This window comes from Phocoena sinus, chromosome 20, assembly GCF_008692025.1.
Source record: "Phocoena sinus isolate mPhoSin1 chromosome 20, mPhoSin1.pri, whole genome shotgun sequence".
In the NCBI taxonomy this organism is placed as follows: Eukaryota; Metazoa; Chordata; class Mammalia; order Artiodactyla; family Phocoenidae; genus Phocoena; species Phocoena sinus.
The window spans coordinates 38,693,055-38,706,536 of NC_045782.1; the positions used below are offsets into that span (position 1 = coordinate 38,693,055).

General features: G+C 43.4%; 1 pseudogene; it reads right to left on the reverse strand.

Moving 5' to 3' along the window:
• LOC116746185 overlaps window positions 1–5,636 on the reverse strand; it is a 28,852-nt pseudogene extending 23,216 nt beyond the window's left edge.
• Between the last annotated feature and the right edge of the window lie 7,846 nt (window positions 5,637–13,482).

The window sequence follows — 13,482 nt, forward strand, 5'->3', positions numbered from 1 at the left end:
AGGTGTTATCTGGCATTCTGTTGCAAGGAAAGGAAGACTCAGGTTCCAGGGGGACTTTAAATGCACATACCTGGGAGGCCTGGTACAGTGGAACAGGTGAGTGTCCGTCTAGGAAAAGCCATGGTATCAGCTCCCGCATGAATGGAGAGAGAATGTCAAAGCGCCGTTGGATGGATGGAGGTGAAGCCGTCCACACCGAATCCAAGCTGGGACAGGGGAGAAGAGCTAGATTTGGGGGTGGGGGGTGGGGACGGGGAGAACCTGCTTCCACCACTGACCTGCAGGTTTTGACCAAGTTTCCTTAAAGCATCTACTCTCGGGTCCCCATCTACGGAATGGCCATAATTTAAACTGCCCTCCTTGGTTTAAAGAACACAGTAAGTAGTTGCCACGGACCAGCCGGAGAAAAAGGATCTCACCGCCCAGGGTCAGAAGTAGCACCGACGAATGGGGTCAGAAGGACCAAGACAACTGATGGTTGGCAGGGCAAATTTTATTGTGCTACAGTTGCAGATTATATAGACTAGAAAAGGGAAGGTTGCCAGACGGTGGTTTACATCATCTAGAGACTGTCTCGGCTTCAAGGTTAACTTCCCTGGGAGGAAACCCATAAGCCCAGAATCATCAAAAGTAACCTGCGCGTGCAGGGGGGAGACAGCTTTGCTTGTCTCAGTTTACATTCTTTCTGATCCCTGGGCTCTGGTGGTTTATCTCCCATGGAACGGAACAAGGAGGGGAACAAGTAGGGACGGTCCCTTCGAGCAGCGGCGGCATGCCTGCCATGTCCACAGCCTGCTCTCAAGGCTGACTGCTTTCCACAAGTAGTAAATAGATGTCGACTCCTCTCCTATCAAGCATTGGAAGCCCCACACTACTGCCATTGGCCACCTCGCTGGCCTTATGAGCCACAATATGTAGGAAAAAGGCAAGAGCCAGGCGGTGTGTATTCTTGCTCCAGACGCCCAGAAAACTCAGTTTGCCCTTCTGTAAAATGGAGAAGGGGCCAGTGTGGCAGGGGGAGGATTATAAAGCAGCCCGAGGAAATCTGGGGGGATGGTGGATATGTGTGGTGATAGTTCTCCAGGGTACACATTTGTCAAAACTTCCCAAACTGCATGCTTTAAATATGTGCAGTTTATCTTATGTCGATTATCCATCAATGAAGCTTTATTTTAATGGAAATAGTGATACTTATGTATCCCTGTCTGGCACATAGAACAAGCCCAGATGTGGTCACGGATGAGGACATTTGAGAAGGGAGTACAAATACCCACATCAGCAGCTGGGCCCTCAGAGACACGAGACCCACGGGCTGGAAGTGCAGCTGGCAATGGGCGCTCTGGAGCCAGACCACCTGGTCTCTGGGCAGTCTCCTCTTCCATGAGTCGGGTAATCAAGGCCCTCTCACCCCCCAGGCATGGCCATGGGGTCAGCCCTCGAAACGGACAGATGAGGAATGAATGGGGGCCTGAGGAAGAGGTCGGGGTTGAGCCTCTTTCAACATCAAGAGTGTTTTGCATTCAAGGACCTCAGAGTGGATCCCACCTTGATACACAAAACCACACAATATGGGCTTCTAGAAATAGTGAAGGACCTGGATGAAAAAAGAAGTCTCCTGAGAGGAATTCTGGTAACACCCCCTCCAGGACAAGGGAGCCAGACTTCTGGGTTTTAGCAGCTATGGGACTTCCCAGAGTGAACAGCAATTCCCACAGGGCGGATGTCCTGCATCTTCTTACCCGAGTATAGGTCCTGGGTGTTTCCAGCTTTGCTTCTGCTCAAGGCCCTCCCTTGAGCCTCTTGATAATCCATCCTGTGAGTGCCTCCTTCTCAGAGCCACCCACATAAAACTAACCTCAAAAGGGAGCTCATGCAGGTGCCTATAAGAGACAAGAGGTTCAAACGTGCATCCAGGAGGAGAAAGGGGGCAGACCACCTAGGTGGGCCCACGTCCCTTCCCCTCATGTCTCCCCACATTTCCCCATAGACAATATTTCTTTCATCGCTCACCCCAAGACTCTCCATCACATTCCAGTCCCTATGGTTCCTCCTCTCATGTCAACCCTCCTCATTGAGGCGGTCTCCAAGCTGTCTCTGCAGGGAGTTGGCTTCCTGATGGAGGAAGGGGACAATTCAAAGGATCACAGAGGATCCTAGCGCTCTCCTCTGAGAGAGTGCAATGCAACCTGTGCTTAAGCTTTCAAAAGTTCGATTCTCTCTGATCCTCTCATTGACTGGCTTCTGTATTCAATGACTAACCTGTACATTTCACTTTACAGAGTGCTTTCAAGTCCATGACCTCCTTCCACCTTTGTACTCAGTATACCACTCCTCACTTAAAGAGGTGCGGGGATTTGGACTCAGAGCCGAGATGCAATAGACCGTGATTTAAACTCTGGAGCCCAAACACCCAATCCAGTGTTCTTGTCAGTATACCATATAGACTATGGTTTGATTCTTAGCCATGCGTAATAAGAAGGATAGAGCGCAGCTAAAGAGGAAACAAAGAATGTTTACTTCAAAATCTGCCATCCTGGGATAGAATAGACTTAACTGGTGATTTGTTGACTTCACTAGTTTAGCTATTGATAAAGGAAGTAACTATCAGCTAATCTCTTCACACACCCAACATAGCTTAGTGCTTGGGCTTAGGTGGATGTCAGACAGATTTGAATTGGGTCTCTTGTCTACCACTTACTAGAAAGCTTCTAGAAGCTTTTAGAAGCCTCAAGTGCTTCATCTGTAAGATGGAGTTCTAAAGCACTTAGCACAGCGTTTGGCACACAATAAGCACTCAATGTTAACTATCACCATTTACGTTGTTCTGGAATGAAGGTTTGCACAAAATATCTGTCTTCTTTATCGTGCAACTAATCTAGCAATGATGTGAGCACTTTATAGTGTTTCCTCCAGGCAACACTGAACAGCAGAAAGAGCTCCAGACCAGAAAAGGGAGAGTTGGGTTGTGTTTCCAGCTCAGCCCTCTCTGCAGGGTGGTCCTGCTGGCTTCTCCTGTTACTAAACGGAGAATTGGAATAAAAGATCTCTGCAGCCCCGTGTGCTCCAGCCTGGGAGAGGAAGCGGCTGTGGGCACCGCCTGGCTGTTGACCTTTCCTCATTACTGGGCTTGCCAACTTCCTTCTCCCTCATTCCTGCCACTGGCAGAAAAATCCTCGTCTCCTATCACAGATTACTCATTCTCTACAAATCCCTTTTCGTTTGGAGAACAGATTCCTCAGCTGGTTGAGTCTCTCCCACACCCCTTGGCACCTGGAAACAGGCTTTGGCGAGTTTGATCCTGTTGGAGAACTTCACCTGCTCATGGTTCTACTTGAGGCAGATCAGCTCCTCCTTCAGGGACTCCACCTGGGCCTCCAGGTCAGACTTGCACAGGGTCAGCTCATCCAGGATTCTGCTCAGACTGTTCAGACCTGCCTCCACCAGCTGCCTCAAGGACACCTCTGTCTCACACCTGTGATACAGGAGCATCAGAGGCAGGTTTGGTTTGTCAGACAACTGGGAGTTGGGGCTTGTGGTTTTTACAGCCATCTCATTCATATAGGTTTTCAACACGCTACCGAAGCTCCTGGAGGAAAAGGCACTGGTAATTATTTTTTAATAAATGAAGAGCCAGTGGATTTAATGGGATAAAAGCGCATAAGCCATGAGATTTCCAAAATTAAAACACTTCCTCCATTCTCCTGATTGGACTCTGTGCATAGCGGAGCATCAGGGGAACATGACTTCTACACTGGATGGGATTCGGAGATGTCCTCTGGAAAGGAAAAGCAGGCAGAGTCTGACTCTGGAGAAGGGTTCTCTGAGCTCTGGTTAGCAATGGCTCTGTCGATCTTAGGGAAACCGTCTAGGGAAAACTTTGTCAATGTTTGTTGGTACAGAGGACGACAGGCTAAGGGGAAGGAGAGGAAAGAGGGAAGACAACAGCCCCCTTACCCATTCACTTGGTCCTAAAGTCATCTGAGGCCAGCTTGGCGTTGTCAGTCCGCACCACCAGCCTGGCGTTGTCAGACCGCTGCACAGGATCTAGAAGACCCAAAACATTCTAGAATAAGCTTGGTTATTTTTAGCCAATCCCTACTAATTCACTTACTTGGAAGGAACAGAATGAGAAATCACAGTGGATCTTATATAAGATTATTAAATGCTGTCCATGTGCAATAGTTGCTCAATAAATATTTAAGAAATCAAACTTGGGGTAAAAAAAGAACACTGACATATGCAAGAAAAGTGTCAATAGATACACAATTTTTCCTTTTCTTTCCTAATAAGCAATACTGAGAAGCTGATAATAATAATAAATAACATTTCTCTTTAAAAACCTACTGTATGTCTGGCATGGTAGCAGGAGCTGAAGATACAAAAATGAGTACGCACTAGATCCTGCCCACAAAAAACTTCCAATTCAGTGGAGAAGATAAATATGTCAACTAGCAATTGGAGGGGGCAGAGTCATGGATGGAGCCACGCCCCCCCATCCATCCTGGATGGGTTGGTCCTATGTTCTTCTAGGTAGCTTCCACTCTTTCTCATTTCAGCCAACTCTTCTATGCCCTCACTGGACACTGTGCACCATGAGAAGCCCAGAAGCCGCTAGGTCAAGACGATGAAGTTAAGATAATTAGGTACCCAGAAGAGGACAGCAACAAGAGGTCAGAGCAGTCAAAAGCCCAGGTAAGAGAGAGAGAAATTGGTCCATTTCTTACAAAAATTTCACTTTCTCAGCTTCCTTCTTGGGCTCAGTCTCTTCTCTCACCTCAGGGTAATAGTTCCAGAGTCTTGGCAAATGCACGGAAGCATTCGGAGGCAGCTTTTTTTTTTTTTTGCGGGACGCGGGCCTCTCACTGTTGTGGCCTCTCCCGTTGCGGAGCACAGGCTCCGGACGCTCAGGCTCAGCGGCCATGGCTCACGGGTTCAGCCGCTCCGCGGCATGTGGGATCTTCCCGGACCGGGGCACGAACCCGTGTCCCCTGCATCGGCAGGCGGACTCTCAACCACTGCGCCACCAGGGAAGCCCCGGAGGCGGCTTTTAATTACAGTTTATTTATGCAAAGTGCTGCTACCTCCACACAGACTAACGCTATGCAAATACTCAGATCTAACAGTCCTGGAACTAGAATAAGACCAGCCCTCAAGAAAACAGAATGGAAAAGCAAGACTTTAACCCATGTGTTTCAATCACACCGAGAGCTTATACTGTTTCTTAATCATATCTCGAATTCCCTCCCTACAACTTCCTGCTGGAGGTAGTGAGGTGCCCACCCCCTCAACTTCTGCTGGAGATCCTCGATGGTCCGGAAGCGGGACTGGTAGTCGGGGCACACAAGGGGATCTTGTTGCTGGCTCCGCTCCCGGATGCGGCTCTCCAGCTCTGCACTGTCCCGCTCCAGCTGGCGCACCTTCTCCTGGTAGTTGGCCAGCCGGCCGTTCAGGAACTGCATGGTCTTCTTCTCGTTGCCATTGAAGGAGCCCTCACAGAAGCAGCCGCTGTTGCCCACGTTGGCGGGGATGTTGCAGAACCCGGGCAGAGTGGAGCCATGGCAGCTGGGGGGCACGCAGGGCCGGGAGAAGCAACTGGACCTGCAGCTCAGGCTGGGCAGGGAGCAGCTGTAAGGCATGGTGATGGAGGGAGTGAGGTGACCGGCTGAAGACAGAGTCCAAGTTGTCCAAGCCACAGAGCTGTGGGTCTCCTTCCTCTTGGGAGCATTTATAGCCCCTCTGCAGAGGGTGTGGATGTGGAAGACAGCCCTTTTTTCTTACTCATTGGGTTGTCAAAAGCCTTTCCCCTTGGCTTGTTATGTTTCCTCAGAAGAGTCCCTCATCTCATAAAAGACTTTAGTTGGGCTTCTTGCTAAGTCAGAACTCCTCTTCCATGCTGTGCATCAGGGAAGTAAGAGCTTTATGGTGTGGTTTCAAAGGGCTGGACTCGTGAAAGCCCTGGCCTTCATTAGTGGGGTGTGGTAGGTCCAGGAACGCTATGGCTTCTTCGCTTCCTGGCTTGACAGCCCTGATTCTTCTTGCTGAGATGGAAAAGTATGACTCTTGCCCATGTCTCATTCCCTTGGTCAAATTCCAAATTCATGGTTCTCAGAAAGAGGAATAGATCCCTTCTAGGATCATTAAAATAACCTGGTTCCCAGTGGCCCTGTTACCTGATATGACAGGCATCATCCATATCCATAATAATGTCAATCAACGAAACAGCAGATAGTCAACAGGATCATGGTTTGTATAGGGCACCGTGAGGAATATGGAAGGTAGGATCAGGGCTATGGTCAGAAGGAGCTCACACTTGTTGAGCACCTGTACAAGCCCAAGGTGGTACTAGACACTCTTCACAAACATGATCTTATTCACATCTCACCATGACCTTTCGAGGTACACGATAATATTCCCATTTTACAGACAGGCAAACAGAGGCATAGAGAGTAGGGGTTAATGTGTTGTGAATCCAAGATTTCAACACAGATCTCTGTTCTTTCCATCATACCATGCTGCTTAAATTAATGAACTAACTCCTTCCCTAACTTCTTCCGACAAGTCATCTCTCCCTCCTGTCTTAGCTTTCATTTCACTTTGAGCATAACATTTCATGACTTATATGCATATCTCTCTGTGTATTTGAGTTCCCAGAAGCAAAGACATGGTCTAGTTCATCTTTGAGTCCTCAGCTCTAGGCACATGGTACACAGTAGGGACCCAATGAACATTTGTTGGGTGGATGAAGGAATGAGCATTGTATAATAATATGAGGCAAGAGATGATAAGTGAGAAGTTGAAAAAATGGGGAGAGAGAGCACAGCCAGAACTGGAAGTTCACAGGGATAGATTTGTGCCGGGACGGGGAGGCTTCTAAGAAGCAGAGAGGAGAAAAGCAGATACTGCAGGTGGAAGAATCATGTGCACACAGAACGGTGCAGGAAAGCCCAAGGCATGGTCGAGTACAACTAGGTAACTGGGAGGGGAGAGAGTGAAGGGAAGTGGCAGGAAATAGAGCTGGATGGGGAGGTTGTGACCATATGGCAGAGGTCTTCAATGACAAAGCTAAGGAGCTTAGACTTCCCTGGAGGGCAACGTTTTAGCAAACATTTATCTGTTTTAGCAAAATGAAGATAAGGCTGGAAGCAGAGGAGCGGCAAGGTTATTGTAATAGTCTGGGTCCGCAGTAATAAAGAATTGAGTTTAGGTATCTGTAGGGGAAGTGTAAAAGAAGAAATTGGTGTAAGAACCATTTTCAAAGAAACATTTTTTTTTAAATCAGCAATCTGACAGAGGGTCAAGAATGAAACCAAGGGCTTCCCTGGTGGCGCAGTGGTTGAGAGTCCGCCTGCCGATGCAGGGGACACGGGTTCGTGCCCCGGTCCGGGAGGATCCCACATGCCGCGGAGCGGCTGGGCCCGTGAGCCATGGCCGCTGGGCCTGCGCGTCCGGAGCCTGTCCTCCGCAACGGGAGAGGCCACAGCAGTGAGAGGCCCGCGTAACGCATTAAAAAAAAAAAAAAAAAAAAAAAAAAAAAAAAAAAAGAATGAAACCAAAATTTGGCAAGCATAAGAATTTAGGAGAAAACTTTAACATTCACAGAAACACAGAGAGCAGGAGAAAGCACTGTTTTGCACATCAAGGATGAGTTAGCTCACTTCCTTTAACAAACATTTACTGAGTCCGTCCTATATGCCAGACACAGAGCTAGGCACTGGGGATGCAACAATGAGCAAGAGAGGCAAACCTACACCCTAGTGGAGAATGCACACCAGCCAGGTGGATGATACATCTGTCATGGGGGGAGCCCCAGCTGCTGTAAGAACGTGCAGCTGGAGATCTAACCAGACTTAGCAGAGGTCAAGGAAGGCTTTCTTGAGGAATTGATGATGTTGCTGAAAGCTGAAACTAAGTGAAGAGGAAGGAGATTCTTCTGCGTAGAGTTGGGGCAAACATGAGGGCCAGAAGTGAGAGAGCACATTGCATTTGGCTATATTTCCCGTTTTTCACAAACAGGTTAAACAGAAAATGATATTTTTGTGGCTCGCTGGGGAAAAGTGACTGGGCTGCCTTGGCCAACTATTCTGAGGACTCAGAGCATCAGTACCATGACTCCCTCTAGCCCATTCACCTCAATAAGTTGGGAAGTTCTGCATCAGAGGAATTGGAAAAAGCTTAGTAAGGATGGTATGAGCCAGGGAGTAACAGATGATCATAGAGGAGAAGCAGACAACCTCAGCCAGCACCAGCATCCCTCCAAAGTGGTTCTTGCCCAGGACCCAGCCCCACACATCAGACTGCCTGCAACTATTGCAGCTGGGTCTTACAGCCAGCTGCGCTGGTGACAAGCCCCCACACTAGTGTGCCTACAGCAATAGTGACCCAGCCACAGACACACACAGATTACACAGCCCTGGAGCACCTGCCTCTGGTAACCAACTGGGACCCCACTGCTGGGCCCCACAAAACACCTTCTACACAAAGCCACTCCTTCAAGACAGGGAGACACAGATGGTCTACCTCATGTGTAGAAACAAACACAGAGAGTTAAGTAAAATGAGGAGATAAAGTAATATGTTCCAAGTGAAAGAAAGGAATATGTCCCTTAGAAAAATAAATAAATGAAATGGCGATAATCAATCTTCCAGATAAGAAGTTCAAAGTAATGGCCATAAAGACATTCAGCAAACTCAGAAGAATGGAGGAACACGGTGATAACATCAACAAAGAGATCAAAAATATGAAAAAGAACCAATCAGAGCTGGAGAATACAATAACAGAAATGAAAAATACACTAGAGGGAACCCTAACCCTGTCAGTCCAGTTGTAAAGACTCCATGCTTCCACTGCAGGGGACAAGGGTTTAATCTCTGGTCAGGGAACTAAGATCCCACATGCCATGCAGTGCAACCAAAAAATAAAAAATAAAAAGAAAGAAAGAAAAGAAAAAGAAAAAAATCAATAAGGAAATATTGGCATTAAATGATCATAAGATCAGATAGACTTAATAGATGTATACAGGACTTTCCACCCCAAAACAGCAGATTCATATTCTTTTCAAGTGCACATGGAGCATTTTCCAGGATAGATTACATGTTAGGCAACAAAACCAGTCTCAGTAAATTTAAGGAGATTGAAATCATATCAAGCATCTTTTCTGACCATAATGATATGAGACTACAAATCAACTACAAGAGCAACACTGGAAAAAAACGCAAATACATGGAGTCTAAACACCATGCTACTAAACAACCAATGTGTTATTGAAGAAATCAAAAAGTACCTTGAGAAAAATGAAAATGGAAACACAACAATCCAATATCTATGGGACACAGCAAATGCAGTTCTAAGAGGGAAGTGTATAGCAATACAGACCTGCCACAGGAAATAGGAAAAATCTCAAATAAACAACCTAACTTTATACCTAAAGGAACTAGAAAAGGAACAAAGTCCAGAGGTAGTAGAAGGAAGAGAATAATAAAGATCAGAGTGACAATAAGTGAAATAGAGGCTAAAGAAACAATAGAAAATATCAGTGAAACTAAAAGCTGGTTCTTTGAAAAGATAAACAATTCTATAAACCTTTAACCAAACACATAAAGAAAAAGGAGAGGGCCCAAAAAAATCAGAAATGAAAGAGGAAAAGTTACAACCAACACCAAACACCAAATTATCATAAGAGTTTACAATGAAAAATTATACACCAACAAATTGGACAACCTAGAAGAAATGGATAAATTCCTACAAATGTAAAATCTCCTAAGACTGAATCAGGAAGAAAAAGAAAATCTGAATAGACCAATTGCTAGTCATGAAATCGAATCAGAAAAAAAAAAAACCACCCAACAAACAGAAGTCCAAGACCAAATGTCTTCACAGGTCAATTCTACCAAGCATTTAAAGAAACTTAGTACCTGCTTCTGAAACTATTCCAAAATATTGAAGAGGAAGGAATGCTTCTAAACTCATTCTACTAGGCCAGAATTACCCTGATACCAAAACCAGACAAAGGCACTACAAAAAAATTTAATCACAGGCCAATAACCTTGATGATCATAGATGCAAAAATCCTCAACAAAAATCCTCAACAAAATATTAGCAGACCTAATTTAACAATACATTAAAATGACCATGCACCATAATTAAGTGGGATTTATCCCAGGGATGCAGGGATGTTTCAATATCCACAAATCAACCAATGTGTTACACCACATTAACAAAAGGGAGAATAAAAATCATATATCATCTCCATAGATGCAGAAATAACTTTTGACAAAATTCAACATCTATTTATGATACAAACTCTCAACAAAGCAGGCATAGAGGGAAAATATCTCAACAGAATAAAGTCCATATATGACAAACCCACAGTTAACCTCATACTCAATGGTGAAAAGCTGAAAACATTTCCCCTAAGATCAGAAACAAGACAAGGATGCCTACTCTTGCCACTTTTATTCAACATATTATTGAAAGTCTTAGTCACAGCAATCAGACAAGACAAAAAGAAAAGAAAACAAATTCAACTTGGAAAGAAAGAAAGAAAACTGTCATGGTTTGCATTAGACATGATACTATATATAGAAAACCCTATAGATGACACCAAAAAAAATTTAGAATAAATGAATTCAGTAAAGCTGCAGAGTACAAAATTAATACACAGAGATCAGCTCGGTGCTTTGTGACTGCCTAGAGGGGTGGGATGGTGAGGGTGGGAGGGAGGGAGATGCAAGAGGGAGGAGATATGGGCACATATGTGTATGTATAGCTGATTCACTTTGTTATAAAGCAGAAACTAACACACCATTGTAAAGCAATTATACTTCAATAAAGGTGTTTTAAAAAAATCTATAATGTTTCTATACACTAATAATGATCAATTGGAAAGAGAAATTAAGTAAACAATCCCATTTACAGTTACATCAAAAAAAATAAAATATGTAGCAATAAATCTAATCAAAGTGGTGAAAGACCTGCACTCTGAAAACGATAAGATATTGATGAAAGAAACTGAAGATGACACAAATAAATGGAAAGATATACTGTGTTCATAGACTAGAAGAATTAATATTATTAAAATGTCCATACTGAAAGTGAGGAGATGAAAAAAGATATTAAATGCAAATGGAAATCAAAAGAAAGCTGGAGTAGCAATTCTCATATCAGACAAAACAGAATTCACTCTTCACTCTTCACTTTGACTTCACTCAAAATAGACAAATCAACAGAATTAAAAACTGAAAAAGAAGTAACAACTGACACTGCAGAAATACAAAGGATCATGAGAGATTACTACAAGCAACTATATGCCAATAAAATGGACAACCTGAAGAAAATGGACAAATTCAAGGAAAGCACAACCTTCCAAGACTGAACCAGGAAGAAATAGAAAATATAAACAGGCCAATCACAAACACTGAAATTGAAACTGTGATTAAAAATCTTCCAAAAAACAAAAGCCCAGAACCAGATGGATTCACAGGCAAATTCTATCAAACATTTAGAGAAGAGCTAACACCTATCCTTCTCAAACTCTTCCAAAATATAGCAGAGAGAGGAACACTCCCAAACTCATTCAATGAGGCCACCATCACCCTGATACCAAAACCAAAGATGTCAGAAAAAAAGGAAACTACAGGCCAATATCACTGATGAACATAGATGCAAAATTCCTCAACAAAATACTAGCAAACAGAATGCAACAGCACATTAAAAGGATTATACAGCATGATCAAGTGGTGTTTATCACAGGACTGAAAGGATTCTTCAATATATGCAAATCAATCAATATGATAAACCATATTAACAAATTGAAGGACAAAAACCATATGATAATTTCAATAAATGCAGAAAAAGCTTTGAACAAAATTAAACACCAATTTATGGTAAAAAAACTCTCCAGAAAGTAGACATAGAGGGAGCTTACCTCAACATAATAAAGGCCATATATGACAAACCCACAGCCAACATCATTCTCAATGGTGAAAAACTGAAACCATTTCCTCTAAGATCAGGAACAAGACAAGGTTGTCCACTCTCGCCACTATTATTCAACATAGTTTTGGAAGTTTTAGCCACAGCAATCAGAGAAGAAAAAGAAATAAAAGGAATCCAAATCGGAAAAGAAGAAGTAAAGCTGTCACTGTTTGCAGATGACATGATACTATACATAAAGAATCCTAAAGATGCTACCAGAAAACTACGGGAGCTAATCAATCAATTTGGTAGAGTAGCAGGATCCAAAATTAATGCACAGAAATCTCTTGCAATCCTATACACTAATGATGAAAAATCTGAAAGAGAAATTAAGGAAACACTCCCATTTACCACTGCACCAAAAAGAATAAAATACCTAGGAATAAACCTACCTAGGGAGACAAAAGACCTGTATGCAGAAAACTATAAGACACTGATGAAAGAAATTAAAGATGATACAAACCGACGGAGAGATATACCATGTTCTTGGGTTGGAGGAATCAACATTGTGAAAATGACCATACTACTCAAAGCAATCAACAGATTCAATGCAATCCTTATAAAACTACCAATGGAATTTTTCAAAATTGCACAATTTGTATGGAAACACAAAAGACCCTAAATAGCCAAAGCAATCTTGAGAAAGAAAAACGGAGCTAGAGGAATCAGGCTCCTGGACTTCAGACTATATTACAAAGCTACAGTAATCAAGACAGTATGGTACTGGCACAAAAACAGAAATATAGATCAATGGAACAAGATGGGAAGCCCAGAGATAAACCCATGCACCTATGGTCACCATATTTTTGATAAAAGAGGTAAGAATATCCACTGGAGAAAAGATAGTCTCTTCAATAAGTGGTGCTGGGAAAACTGGACAGCTACATGTAAAAGAATGGAATTAGAACACTCCCTAACACCATACACAAAAATAAATTCAAAATGGATTAAAGACCTAAATGTAAGGCCAGACACTATCAAACTCTTAGAGGAAAACGTAGGCAGAACACTCTATGACATAAATCACAGCAAGATCCTTTTTGATCCACCTCCTAGAGAAATGGAAATAAAAACAAAAATAAACAAATGGAACCTAATGAAACTTTAAAGCTTTTGCACAGCAAAGGAAACCATAAACAAGACGAAAAGACAACCCTCAGAATGGGAGAAAATATTTGCAAACAAAGCAACTGACAAAGTATTAATCTCCAAAATTTACAAGCAGCTCATGCAGCTCAATACCAAAACAACTAACAACCTAATCCAAAAATGGACAGAAGACCTAAATAGGCATTTCTCCAAAGAAGATATACAGATTGTCAACAAATACATGAAAGGATGCTTAACATCACTAATTATTAGAGAAATGCAAATCAAAACTACAATGAGGTATCACCTCACACCAGTCAGAATGGCCATCCTCAAAAAGTTTACAAACAATAAATGCTGGAGAGGGTGTGCACTGTTGGTGAGAATGTAAGTTGATATAGCTACTATGGAGAACAGTAT